General features: G+C 53.2%; 1 protein-coding gene across 10 annotated transcripts in view; it reads right to left on the bottom strand.

The window, feature by feature from the left end:
• The window catches only part of TNRC6A (trinucleotide repeat containing adaptor 6A), a 73,858-nt gene that overhangs the window by 45,671 nt on the left and 13,805 nt on the right, over nt 1–14,382 (bottom strand). The gene's annotated exons all lie outside the window — the stretch shown is intronic.

The following is a 14,382-nucleotide window of genomic DNA, read 5'->3' as shown; positions in this document are numbered from 1 at the left end:
TGTGTTTTGTGTTAGCACATCAGTTAGACTGGCAGCCACATTCTGTGGCATGTTCAAATGGTGCACCCTGGTCATATATGAAATGAGGAATTATGGAAACAACCATGCAAGGGCAATGGACCCACCCTGCGCTCAGGCTGCTGCCCGAGTGGGTCTGTGCAGTTACACTTTCACCACTCGGCAAACATTCCATTCTGGGCACCATCCTCAAATGTGATGGCTCCTGGTGACAGCAGCCACCGCCTGCACCCTGCCAGCCTGGCACACACACAGGTCCTCCCACCTTCAAATCCTCATCCACTTTTTAATTAGGTTTTTCATATAATCGGAACGAGAGAATAATCTGCAGGAAGCAGAGAAACGTACTGACTGAAAACAGTTAAAAAGGAGCTGGCGCCATCTCAATGCTTCCCAGCCCTCCGCCCTTCCCCTTCATCTGCAGTTTGCTGTCAAGGCTTCACGCAAAATGAAGGCTGCAGTGCGGAGTTGGGAAGAAAAATACTTGCTGCTTAATGTCTGGGGAAAATAAAGCAAAGAGCTGCTTTCGTAAAGCACCGTGAGACGTGCAGGCCTGGGGAGAATTTCCATCCAGAACACTTTTCCAGCATCATTGCACAGAATGAAGACTCTGTCTCGAGCAAACCTGATTGTTTTCAAAATTACACTTGACTTAAATAATCTAAATGGGCTGATCTAGCAGTGAGGGGCAAAGAGCAGAGACTCTGTGCATTACTCTGCTGCAAGGCTCCTCTCCCCGTTTGCTGTAAAGGCTTTATTTACAGTAGTTGTTTGTAGAACTATTTAAAACTCACCCCACCGACAGGAAGAACGAGATGAAGGTACTGAACAGGCAGTGCCTGCTCATAGAAACAATGCCTGCCCTAGGTCGCTTGGTTAAGTCAGCTGAAACATGTACGTGAGTAGGGAACATTTGGGTCTCCATAAGATCCTTAATTAGAAGGAAAACCACAAATGACAAAGTTGGAAGTTGCTAACATAAAGCGTTCAGCTTGCTTTCCAAACAGAGCTGGAAAACAGCAAGGAAAACCTTATGTTAAGGCTGGTGATGGAGCAGGCGGTGCCTGTTTGCAGGCTGCATCAGCAAACAGAGCCGTGCTCGGAGAAGAATGTTCCCAGTGCCTCTCCAGCATTATCACTGTTACACAGAATGATCAGAGCCGGGGAGAGCAGGCACTTGGGGTTATTAAATGAGAATTTAATCCTACCCTTTAAATCAGCAAAAAATTAGAAAAGATAAAGAATCTCCCAGTGTTTTAAAGCGAGTCCAACTCGCTTTCCCTGATCTGCGTTTGGGAAGGCTGCCAACTGCAAAATGGAATCGCTGAGCCTGGATTCCACTCTGCATCCAGCCAGTTATGCCGTCCTCGCATCCCCACTCCCTTAAGTGATGCAGTGCAATAGATGTTCCCAATCTTTATGTATTTACCAGGGCTGCATTGCATTTCAAACAAAAACAGCACCGATGGGCTCATTCCCCCACCCGGCACTGCTCAGGCTTTGGTGAATACTGCCCGGTCCAAACTGGCAGTGGTGGCTGGGGAGAAGCTTCTCCTGGTGCGAGTGGCTCCCCTGAGCCGCTGCCACAGCGGCGGGTCCAGCAGTGCCCCCTGCCATCCCTTGGCACTGCAGACCACTGTCCCTCTTCGCCACCAGCAAGATGTGGATGAAGCATGCAGGGAAAAGCGTTTCCCCTTTCTTCTCACCCTCCAACCCCAACAATTTGCCATGGACTGGTGCAAACACCAATGTCATGGAGGAAACTGCTTCCCCTGCCTCCATGCTACAGCAGAGCTCAGGCCCTTCTACCAGGACTAATCCCAGCAGCTGAATTGAGGAGAGAGATGAGAGTCAGTTCTGCAGAGAAACCACCGGAGCCACAGGAGAAGGATGGGAGTGACTGGAGTACTGGAGCCAACGTGGAAGAACCTGCACAGGCTGCGACAGGTGGCTGCACTGACCCAGGGCAAAGACCATGTGGGTGCCGTGCCCACAGCCAGGCTACTCTCACCGAGGGATGCAAACCCTGCCCAGTGCTGCTGTTTATGTACATTTAGTCTGTCCTGCATCATGTTTAACAGGAGCAAGCTTCTTGGTAATCAATGCTTATCGATCATCTAACTCAACAACTGCCCTCTCTCAGCACAGTACCAATTAATGGAAGATTTCACCCATTTCTTTAGTGCTTCTCGCTGACAACGGCACAAATGATTTCTGCTCTGCCACAGGCTGTTTCTTTTTGTGCCAGCAATATTCTCTAGTCTAGGCTTTAGAAAGCCATTCATCTGCTGCATTTTCTAATGACAGAGAATCAAACAGGGCTAGGACACACTTTATAGAGTGACACCACAGACCACAGCGTGAGCTCTGGCACTTGGTAACTCCTGGGACCGGCTCCAGGCAGGGAAGCGTCCTCATGCAAAGTCGTGCTGGTACTGCCAGGGAGGTGCATCCACTGCCCTGGTGCCTGGCAGCTCCTGTCATCTTTCTGGGCAGCCCTGAACCCCAGTGCTCCCGTTTCTCCCTGCTCTTTGTGGTCCTGGTCAACAATTCATCAACACATGATTGTTCACGTTTGCAAAGGTCACTATGTGTCCTGAAGAGCCAGAAGATCCTAAAACGCGTCTTAATGAAACATCACTGAATAGCCTTTGCTCCTAAACACACCTGAAAATATAGTTATCTGGTATGACCATCTATATCCCTGCAGGACAGCAGAGATTCACAGTATAAAACAGACTCCAGAGTCATGACAGAAGACAGGCCTGAGGTCTGCTGCTCCGGACACAGACATCTTTACCTTCCCTGTTACCAGATGTGCTCTGCCTTGGCATGAGGGAGGAATCAGTGAGCTGGTGGCCTTTGGACTCCTCTTTCACTCCAAGCAGCTTCTTCCCCTGCCCAGAGAGTGGGCTTTGCAGTTGACCAATTTCAGCTGTATCTGAATCTCCTGGATGGGGTCACTGGAAATGCCGTGTCTGGCTGTGAAAGAACATCATGGATACATCCCAGGTAGTGGGAGAGGGAAAGAAAATGTCTCTCTCCTGCCTGTCAGACACTGCAGACCCATTTTCGCAGGCTCCTGGCAGGACGATTTGCTCTCTGCGGGGCTTTTCCCCGAGCACAGGTAACGCTGAGCCCCGTTGAACCCCGGGCTGGCTGTGGGGAAGGAGGAAAGCCAAGAAACGCGGTGTTCTCACCCGGATTAAATCACATATATTTCTGACCATCTCTTTCAGCCATAAAACAAAGGCTGCTTTGAAATGGATGCCTGGCCTGGCCGGCTGCCAGCGCGGAGCAGGAGACAAAGGCTGGGAATACAAATGCAGCGCTGGAAGTGGCGAGCCAAGGATGCCTCTGCTGCAGGGAGAGCACGTTGCCATGGAGACAGCGGCCAAACCAGGGGAAGGAAGGACCCACACTGGGATGGACTGGGAGCCACTGGAGCTGAGAGGCAGGAGCACTCATCCCACTGTTGCCCAGCTGAAATTCCAGAGTGGGGCTGTAGCGGAGAGGCCAGGAACAGCCTGCACTCGGTGCCCAAGACGTGGGCTGTCTCGGTGGGTGAGGATGCAGAAGGGGGATCTCAAAATCGTGTGCATCAAACAGAAAGGAGAGAACTTGGGGGTTCTCACATGGCTGCCAAGCACCAGGCTGGCCCATAAGGTGCCCCATCACAGTCCTTCTCTGTGCCCCCTGGACCAAGGGACTAGGCAGGAGAGGAGGGCAGCTCGGCTATCAACAGCTCAGGCATAAAAGATGGGCAGCAGCTCTCACCTGGGCAGAACAAAGCAGCCTCAGCCTGCAGGATGAGCGCTTTCTCCAGGCTCTGTGCAGCTCTCTGGGCGTAAAGCAGAGGAGCAAGGCTGCTGCTTGCCTGAAGAAGAGCAGCACCGGTGGCTGTTCAGAGACAAGAGCCTTAGGACGGGGTAGAGCAAGGGCAGAAAGCCTCATATCTAAGTGTCAGACTGGGGGTGGGAAAGCTGTGAGAAACAGAAAGCAAGCTCTGAATCCACTGTGCATTGCGATGAGCTCTGAGTTTCATACATTCGGATCGTTAGAAAGGCAGGTTTGGATCTTTGTTGTGGGTTAGGTGGGTGCTAGCTTCCCCCACTGCCCGCAGCTGGACACCCCCCACCTTTGCCTGATCTGCAGGTACCATGGGGAGAGGGGGGAAAGGGCAGCATCCTGACACACAGCTTGAGGGAGAGCAGCCCAAGGGCAAAGGAGCAGAAACTGATTAAAGGTGAGACAGATAATTCAACATATTTACTAGAGTTGAAAAAGCTTTTCAGTACCCTGGGTGGGAGGAGGCACTGCTGGAAGGAGCCCAGGGTTGGTGGGCTTGGCCATCAGGTCCTGCAAATGAGCCTGAATGGCAAAATCACAGTCTCAGACACATGTCATCAGTGCCGTCCTTGACTACTAAGGAGAGCTTTCTGCTGCCAAAGCAAATTGGAGCTGGTCATTGCAGACAGATACGTGTGCACCTCCGGCTTCCATCACTACCGAGGGCATTTTCTGGGCTGAGAGGATGAATGGCATCCTTCAAGCAGATAGTGAAAATGAGGGAGGGGATCCGAGGAGGAATTCTCTTCCCTCCTCTTTTCATCAATGCTAAGGCTGCCTGTAGCGGGGAGGAATCGCTTTAATCGGTTGATGCAGCAGGCACAATCCACGCTGGCCTGGCTGCGATGCAGACCAAGCAGCCCAAGGAGCACGTCCAGCCCCTGTACAGCACTCAGCTCATCCAAACGAGATGGAGCAGTTGCAATGCAGAACTATTGCAGGAGATTTTGGCTGGTGGGCTGCTCTTGAATGGTTTGTGGTGATGAACGCGATTTGCACGTCTGATACCCATGCAAGGTGATTTATCACTTAAAGCACATGAACTGCTCCTGTGTCGTGGCCCAGGAGCCTGTGAGTCCACGTGAAGACTGAGGGGTTGTGGAGGAGGCCAGGGCCACCCGGGGGACCCTGCCACCAAGCACCTGCGACAGTAACACTGCAAGCAGCGGGGAAGGCATCTGCGCATCACCCCACCGAGCCCACAGCCCCTCTGCTGGGGGATGGAGCAGACCCTTCACACTAGGAACTCAGAAGTGAATGGGGAAATAAATCGCATGCACTTGTCATAAATCCCAAAGCTCTCATTGGCTTTCAGGAAAGGGAGCGGGAAACAAACCATCATTTTTAAGCAATGGGAAGCACTCAGGTGCTGTATAAATAGCTGGAAAGACAGATTAGACAGAACAGAGCAGGCTGTCAGCACAAGACAAATAATAAATGAAGGATAAGAATCCCCAGGGAGGCACTTCTCTAATAAATGACATTTTGATCTATAGCTTTAACAACTCATCCCGAGCCATCATGTACTGAATTAGGAAAAGGAAACCCATAACCTCCCCTGTCAGTCCTGAAGAGGTCAGAAAGGCATAAATACAGTGGTGTGGAAGGTAATGAAGACATTTACTGTGCTCACAGAGTGCCCATTCTGCCAGAATTCCCTGTCAGCTTTACAGGTGATAAAAGTAACCAGCTAGTTTGGGTATTCAGTATTGAGGCGCTAATGCTGCCACAGGTAGAGGAGCCAGTCCAGCCCAGCACATAGTCCCATTTATTCCTGCCCCGGTGGTCTCTGTGATGCACAGAGAAACAAGAGCAAAAGCAACCAGAGCGGCTCCACAATTTAAATATGATTAAATCCTTCTGAATGGCTAAAATTCTAAAATCATACAATCACAGAATGGTTTGGGTTGGAAGAGACCTCAAAGCCCATCCAGTCCCACCCCCTGCCGTGGGCAGGGACACCTCCCTCTGGATCAGGGGCTCCAAGCCCCATCCAACCTGGCCTTGAACCCCTCCAGGGATGGGGCAGCCACCCCTGCTCTGGGCAACCTGATCCAGGGCCTCCCCACCCTCACGGAAAAACATTTCTCCCTAAGATCTCATCTCCATCTCCCCTCTTTCAGCTTGAGGCAGGTATTTTTCCATTCAAATTAAGGTCACACGATCTCTGTAAATGTACTGGAAATCCCCACAGCTTCTAGGGAGCTGTGATAAACCAGGATGATTGCAACAGCTCTGGAAGCCAAAGAGCCCTGTCCCCTCTCAATCAATTAGCAAACACCTTCTCCCAGCTCTCTCAGTAGCAGCCTGCTGTTGGCCATCAGCAGGACTCATTTATTCCTGTGTAGCAATGAAAACTTAATTTATCTTATTTTAATTAAGGCTAAAAAATTCAGTTGCCTTCAATTTCTCCCATTGCTTTGCAGGGGAATAAAAAAGAGGCCAGGAGAGTAAAGTACTAGGATGGAAAGAGAGGCCTTTGGAATAAACACATGCTGGCTCTGTTGGCTTTGCTTTAATATGTAGCCCTTTTCTTAAAAGAAATAATTACGTTTCAAAGCCTCCTTTCCCTGCTCAGAGCACTGCCTCTTGCCACATTAATGCTATTTGCATGCGCCATCTCCTCCTACCCTTCAATAATTCAAACCTTCATTTTTTATTCACTCGCTTGTCAGTTCATTTACATACCGCATGGCTATATTGAACTCCGAGGGCGCTCCCCTGCTTTTTTTTAAAGCAGGAAATAGATTTCCCTTCTAATTTAACAGCATCTCGGGACGGCTTGTGGGGGAGAGCACACTGCACATGTTTGGGTTGGTTCGCAGTGATGCTCCGCTCTGGTGTGGCAGGAGAAAGGCTGGGGGGCTCAGCAGCCTCCTGTGCTCTGTCACCTGTGAGCAGGTGAGCCGCGTGTCCCCGTGTGCTCCTCCTGTCCCCCTCACACCCTCCTGTGAACCCCTTTACCTTCCTGTGCACTCAGGAGCAAGCCAGGGAGCACGCTGGCAGAGCTTTGCTGCAGCCTTCCCTCAAGTGTTTGCTGTGGTTTGTCGACTCTGCCTTTATTAACAGCTCGATGCAATTAGCGTGATTGCTGTTAACACTTCTTATTAATTGCTGGATTTGCTGCATGTGTGGTTGTGAGGGGGGAGGCACCCAGGAGCCTGCCCTGCAACGCCAGCCAAAGCGAGAACATCCTATGAGCCTGAAAATCCTGGGGTGGGTGGGGATCCAAAAAGCCCTGGGATGGGATGGGATCCAGGCTGGCTGCAGCCTGGGGGTCCTGGGGGGTCTCCCATCTCTGCATCGACGTAGATAAGGAAGCAAGTGCACAGCTTGGCTTCCAGGGGTGTTCAGCCAGACCTGGCACTGGGTTTGTGCCCCAGCAGAAATGGAGATGATGAGGAGCTGGGAGTTGCCCACGGAGTTGCCCACAGCCCAGCTTGCCACTAGTCCAGCTCTCAGGATGGATGAGGCTGGCAGCGAGCCCCAGGAAGGCAGTGGCGTGGGGAATTCTGCAGCTGCACAGCCCTCGGGTGGCTGCCGTCCAACGGAGTGGGGTGTCCTCCAGCCACCTCTGCCATAAATTCACTCAGAAAACCACGGGAAATCACCGAGTAAGGGTTCAGACAATGTTACAGCCTCTCCACCCAGAGCCTCTAGCACCTCCCCACACAAGCAGTCATCCCAGAGCTCGGGGATCAGCTGTGTCTGATGTTTTGGGCCAGGCTCTGCCCACCACGACCCCAGTGAACGAGGGGGCACAAACCAGGCTCCTGCAGAAGACCGGGGGGCCAGCCCATGCGGCAGCGCCCTGCAGCGAGACCCAGTGCCAAGACCCTGTTGCGTGGTGGCATCCACCACTGTGTGAGCAGAGGGGTTTTAAGCCCTAAGCCCCTCATTCCCTGCCCCACTGAGAGCAGCCTCTGCCTGCTGGGGCAGAGCCCAGAGCCCCCTGCTCCAGCCTGCCCAGGCTTTGCTCTGAGACCACGCTGGCCTGACTGGGACCACACCACAGACCCCTTGACACCATCCCTGCTGGGAGAAAACGTGTGGCAGTGCCTGATCTGTCTGGTAAGCGCAGCATCCTGGGAGCAAGGACTTACTTTCTACCTGGGTAGGTTTAGACCTACGGAAAATAAACAGTATCGGAGGCAATTTGAATGAGAGGACACGAATGAGGAAGGGGTAAATCAAAGGGTCGTTCACTGAGCAGAGGCTCAGATCACCCTTCCTCATTTTCCACATTACTAGAAAAAACAGTGCACTGATGTCAGACAAATGAGCCCTCTGGACCCAATTTTTCAAGTTAATGAGCTCCCCTCGCAGCTCTTCCCCAGCAACTCCCAGCACCTACCCTTTGCCACAGCCTCTAATGAGCAAAGCCACCCTCATCTGTCTCAATATCCGTGGAGGAGATGGCTTCTGGCTGGCACTCAGGATTTACACAGCACCCTGGCGAGTGCTGGGGGGACCCTCAGCCCCGTCCCTGGGGGTGGCACTGGCAGCCTTGGCTCTGCACGGGGGCACCCGCAGCACCGCTGGGAGCCAGCTCAGCATCTCTCACCCCTGGCAGGCGGAGGACTGCACTGGCAAGGGTGCCACAGAGCCCTGGCACTGCTGGGAATTTGAAAAGCCTGGATGGTTTGGTGCCAGCTGCCTCCCGACAGCTCGCCAGCCGCGTTCCTGCCTCTCCCGGCTTTGCAGCATCAACCTTCAGCTGAAGCAGTGTGTCTGCCTGCTTCAAAATAACCTCTTGTTTCAGGAGGAAATTGCTTTTCTCGCCCCCAGGAACCTCTTTGCAGTCATCATCCTGAGTTTCCAAATGGACTTTAGTGTGTTATTAAAATCCTCCCTCTTCGTTGCCCTTTGCAAGGCAGCGGGGAGGGAGGAGCGGGAGGTGCCGGCCGAGCTCCGCTCGCACTGCTCTCCTGCCATTATGCTTAAATTAACAGGGATTTTTTTGTAAATTGAAGACTAATTTTCTCTTGGGAATAGATCATTAAATTACAGAAAACTAATGCAAATTTACAGCATCTGGGAGGGGGGAGAAGGAGCAGTGGGAGCATTTTGTGGTTTTTTTTTTTGCCTGGCCTGGCTGGCTGTGGCTGTGGAGCTGCCATGTCCTGGTCGAGGGCAGAGGAGTGGGGAGAGGAGATGGACAATGTCCACAGGATGCCCTACGGGAGCTTGTCCCCAGGCTCTGCTGCTGGCAGGTCCTTCACCCCACACTGTGCCCATCACCCCTCCGCAGGTCTGCTCCGTGGCAGCGATGGCCATCGCCCTGGCAACAGTGCTGGCTGGAGATGCGAAGCATCACGGGTTTATTAAAGAACAGCAGTCGCACTCGACGGTCGTATTTCTCCAGTCAAACTCAATTTCTTTGGAGCCATGAGGCTCAGTTGATCCTGGAGCGTGGAAGCGAGAAGCTGTCTTTTGCGGGGGGGACACTTGGGAGTGTTCTGTCTGGGGGCTCGGAGAGGGGAAATGCAGATTTTTTTATTGCTTTGATCATACATAATTTAAATATTCAAACTACTCTGGAATTCATTGAATTATACATGAATTGCACAGGCAGCATTTTTGTAACTCCTGAAAGGCATTACATTTTTTTCCCCCCTCCCTTCAAAACCTCATCTAACGTTAAAAGTGTTTTAAAAATTTCTTAAAATCCCAATCAGCTGCATCCCAAATCACCCTGAGAGCAACCGACTCCCATGCAGCCGCTAATTCCGCTGAATTAATGAGTCATTTGGTGATCGCGGTTTGCCGTTGGCTGTGATTTAACAGCTCTTCCAGCAGTGTTGGGGTCATCGGCTCCTCGGAGCCAGTGCAGCCGCCATGGATCCCGCTCCAGAGCGGGGCTGCACCCCAGAGCCTGCCCTGCCTCCCTGCCTTTGGCTTTGTTTGGGGACACAAGTCCTAGGGAGCACTGGTCCTGCAAGAGGCTCTCTGGCTGGTGAGGCCAGAGAGCAGATCCCAACCCAGAGGAGGTTCCCAGCCAGTGACCAGGAAAGCTGGCTCCATTCTGGCAGCCAGCACAGTGTAAACTCACCCCAGGGCTGGGTGGAGGTGAATTCTGCCTGTCCTTGTAGGAAATCCATGGCTCTCTAAAAGTAATCAAGGGCAGGAACATTTTGGATGGACACAGAAGTGCTGTGGCTCTGGCAGGTTCTCCGTGCTGCACCGAGAGCCACGAAAGCTGTGGATTGGATTCAAAATTGTGCTGCTGCCTTCCCTGCCATGCCCAGCTGGGTCTCACCCTGTGCTGAGTGCTCCCACCCTGCCAGCCCTTACCCTGCTGGCACTGGTGCAGCAGCAGCTTCTGCTGGGCAGGATGAAAGCACAGCCCTGCTGTCCCAAGCCTGGGAAAAGGAGAGACTCTGGGACAGCAGAGTGACCGAGCCTCTCTCGCTCCCCTCTGGACACATTGTCCCTTTAAACCAGGCGAGTGGGATGTGCTGTGGCATCTGGCCCTCGGATGGCAGCTTGTGTCTGTTAGCTAGCCAAGCGTCCAGATGTTTCGGGGTGGGAAGGAGCACTGCCAGATGTTGCTCTGCAGATTGCTGGGAACACGCTGCCCGGCTGACGACACAAGCACGGCAGAGCCACGAGTGCTGCAGGCAGGCAGCCACCAACGTGAGCAGGCAGTGAGCCCCCAGGTCCCAGCCTGGTGCTTCTCCTCCAGCCCAGAGCTGCATCCACTCACGTGGAGACAGCGATGCTGCTCTGAAAACCACCACGGGTCTGGTGAGAACTAGGGCTCTGCCTCATTCTCAGGAGGTGTTGACCTGGGTCAGACACCACTTTTCTTTTGCACCTACTTTTGTTTTTGTAGATCCCGCCTCATCCATCGCTTCCTGGGAGAGCCTCATGGGATGCGGCTACAGGACCCGTCCAGCTGGGAATGGCCTGGGATGTGTGTTTGCTGGCCAGGAGAACACAAGGTATATGGCACCACCAGCCAAACCTGCCTGGCCTCGAGCAGGGTTTGAGACCCACCGATTAAAACCTGAATGAGAAACACTCTCCCTCCCCGGCTGGACTGTGAGGTCCCCGTCAGAGCCAATACCGATCCTCCCAGGCAGGGATGGAGCCAGGCAGCGCTTCTGCAGCGCACAGGATCCTTGTTTCCACGGAGAACATTTTCCAGCCCCAGAAAGCTCTCTGGGGAGCAAGCAAGAGCCTGGAAGAGAAGCAGGGATAGGCAGAGCCCTGTCTGCAGTCTCTCCCTAGTTCGCTCGCTCTTCATTATCCTTCTCTACCCTTTTAATTTCTCTCTAAACTCAACCAGCTATTGCTGTTCAAACTGAAATAATTAATTGGAACAAAATTGCCACTGTAGGAAAAAAGAATGATTAAACCCATCCAGCGGACAATGGGGCAATCATAGCCTAAGCATCTAATTACAGGGTTAGAGAGTGTGGATGCGGAGATAATAACCGAGCCTTTTGTAAACTGTGGCTGGATGAGCGGGGAGGAGGGTCTGTGCTTGACTTCACTCCAGGTTCAGTGCATGATTCCTGGAGTAAAGACACAAATGCAAGAAGAAAAGATCATTAGGGAGTGAATACCCACAAAGGTCTGCTGGAGAAACAAGAGCAGCGGGAAGCACAAACACTTCCTTGCGCAGCTCTGTGTCTGCCGGATGCATGGGAGTCGCACGAGGGGTGTGATGCTCGGGGAGAACGGTCACCGAGACTTGTATTTGTAGGAGCACAAATAATGACATGTTTGACTGAGTAAATTATTAAAGCACATTGCACACACGTGCACATACATGTATCTGCGTACAGAGTGTCTCTCATTAAGAAATACCACCAGGAATCACAGTGTCACAGGTCCAGATGGAGCCCAGCGAGCCCATGAGCACCACCAGGAGCACTCCCTCCAAAACCCAGAGACATCCCCACAGCCTGCAGGGCAGCAACCCTTCAGATGCTCTGCTGAGAACCATCCATGGGAATCAGGGGGTGCTCTCACCAGGAACACAGCCCAAGCACTCCTGGATGCAGCCCTACGATCCCATCAGGTGACAGCAAGGAGAAGCATCACCAGTGAGGCCTTCCCAAGCAGGTTTCTCTTTCTTCCTTTATGGCTTTTGTAAGCATTTGCATTCTGACTGGTCTGGATCCCCCCAGTACAGACTAGTATTCCTAGCAATACCGTGTCCTGCTGTTCAGCAAGCGTGGTCTAGGTGAACCAGTCCCAGCAAGGTGTGCTGCAGCTAGAGCTGGGGCAAAGCAGGACCACAGCAGCTGGAGATGCTCTCACACATAAATACAGTGAGGAACAAGTAACTGCTCTGGGCTGTTCTCTGCTCTCTCCGCAGAAAAGTGTTTTGGTCTGGGAGACCTCCCTGATGAGCAGCAGGATGAGAACTGAGGCAGGGGAGCGGGACAGAGCGTTCCAATGGGACTGCTGGAGATCTGTGGAGACCAAACAGCCACAAAGAAGGGAGCAGGAGCATCTACAGCATTACATGGGTGGTGGGATGCACACCTGAGTCCCGGCCCGCGGGGATACCCAAGGCACCCTGCGCCATCCCTGTGTTTTACAGCCCTGCCTTGAACCCAGCACATGAGCTGCAGAGAGGAGTCACCTCCTCCCATGCCTGATGAAACGTGGGGCAATGGAGATTCCACAAGCCACCAGGGCCCGAAGGAAATGCCTCCAACCACCTCGAGATGGTCAAAGCAGCAGGAAAACCGTAGAACTCCTTTGTTTGGGGTTGCTCTCACGGGAGCTCAGTGGCCAGGGTGGCTGCCCCTCCCCACAGCCCCTTCCTGCTCTCCCTGCTCCCATTAAAACACACTCAGAAGCCAATGGGGGACCTGTGACTTCCCTTAATAAAGACATTTTTCATCCCTCCAATCTCAATGAAAGCGAGTTTAAAGTAGTGTGAAATTGCAAACGGTCACGGTGGGCGAGTGGCGGAGGCTTCCCCAGGTACCCCGGCCAACGGAGCTCCTGCTGCCTACAGAATATAAATCTCAAGCAACTCCGAGTCACTTGGAGTAATAGTTCATTTTCTAATTTCGTTTTGACTGGAGCTTCTAAAAGGCTTGACCCAGGGGGGAGGGGGCCAGTCCTGAGAACTAAATGCAGAGTCACAGAGGTTCCTCCCTGGCCCATGGCTGGGTCCCCGGGGCAGCACCAGCTCGGGAGGTTTCACTCCACACTGAGTTCCCTGGTGCCTTCCAGGCAGAGCTGGGGAGGAGAACAGGGATCTTCACCATGACACTGAACCTCTTGATCAAGGAGTGCAGGGAAAGGACGAGGGGGGATGGTTTTAAGGGGAGATTTAGAGGGAGATTTAAATGAGATCTTGGGGAGAAATGTTTTGGTGAGAGGGTGGGGAGGTTTCCCAGAGCAGTGGTGGCTGCCCCATCCCTGGAGGGGTTCAAGGCCAGGTTGGATGGGGCTTGGAGCCCCTGATGCAGTGGGAGGTGTCCCTGCGCATGGCAGGGGTGGAACTGGATGGGCTTTGAGGTCCCTTCCAACCCAAACCATGCCCTGATTCTGTGATTCTGTGATGACCCCCTATGGCACCACATGGCCCTGCTGGACTGGGAAGTGCTGGGAGCCTGAGCCTGATGACAAGGGCTGCAGGGAGCACTTCTGGACAGCCAGAAGAGTGTTCCGACTGGGAACGCACACGTCGGGCTGGGTGCCAAGTGCAGCCACTGGCATAATTAAATCAAGGTCCTGCACAGCCAAAGAGCCAGAGCTGACCTGGCGTGCGTCTGTGCTGCTCTCTGCCTTTGCATGAAACTGTGCAGCAAAACATCCCCTTGCTGTGGCTTTGGCTGTGAGCTGGCCCACGGCAGGGCTCTGCCACCCTCCTGCACCAGCAGCCAGCTGGTGGCCCTGCCACTGCGCCTCTGCCTGCCCCAGGGCCCACCAGAGCACTGCAAATGCTTTGGGTTTCACCCCAAGGTGCAAGAGGAGCACTCTGGAAAGGTCAGAAACCACCGGGATGAGGTTTGGGCTTCCCTCTGCAGGCAGGGATGCAAGGGGACCACCTGGAACAGCTTCTGCCCACCTCAGTCACACTGGGTGTGCTCCTGCACCCTGCCAGCTCGCTGCCCTCAGCCCCCCGAGGAGCACAAGTCTCCCCCTTCCAGTGTGGCAGAGAATTCCCCCCCGGAACGGGGTCCCCCATCTTGCTGGCTGAAAATGGTCCCTGACCCCAGGCTGTAATTCAGCCCTTGCCCCTGCACAAAGAGCTCCCAGGTGCTCGCAGAGGGGTCAGCAAGGCTCTGGAAAGCCAGGACCACCCTCCCCTCACTCCCACAGTTCCCACTGAAGGAATAACTTGATGGGAAAATTGCAGCTTGAGATCTTGAAGCATCACTGGGAGGACAGGACAACGCCCCATCACTGACACCATTGTTTGTGTGACTGCCGGGGCTAAATCACGTGAAAACGCAAAGAATCAAACCCGTGCAATCAAACCCATGACAAGAAGGACAGAAATTGCCAGAATAAGATCAACGCACATGCAGTGAAGCAGCA

This window comes from Phaenicophaeus curvirostris, chromosome 16, assembly GCF_032191515.1.
Source record: "Phaenicophaeus curvirostris isolate KB17595 chromosome 16, BPBGC_Pcur_1.0, whole genome shotgun sequence".
NCBI lineage: Eukaryota > Metazoa > Chordata > Aves > Cuculiformes > Cuculidae > Phaenicophaeus > Phaenicophaeus curvirostris.
The sequence above is the reverse complement of the archived record's forward strand: the minus strand, read 5'-3'. Positions and strand labels throughout refer to the sequence as shown.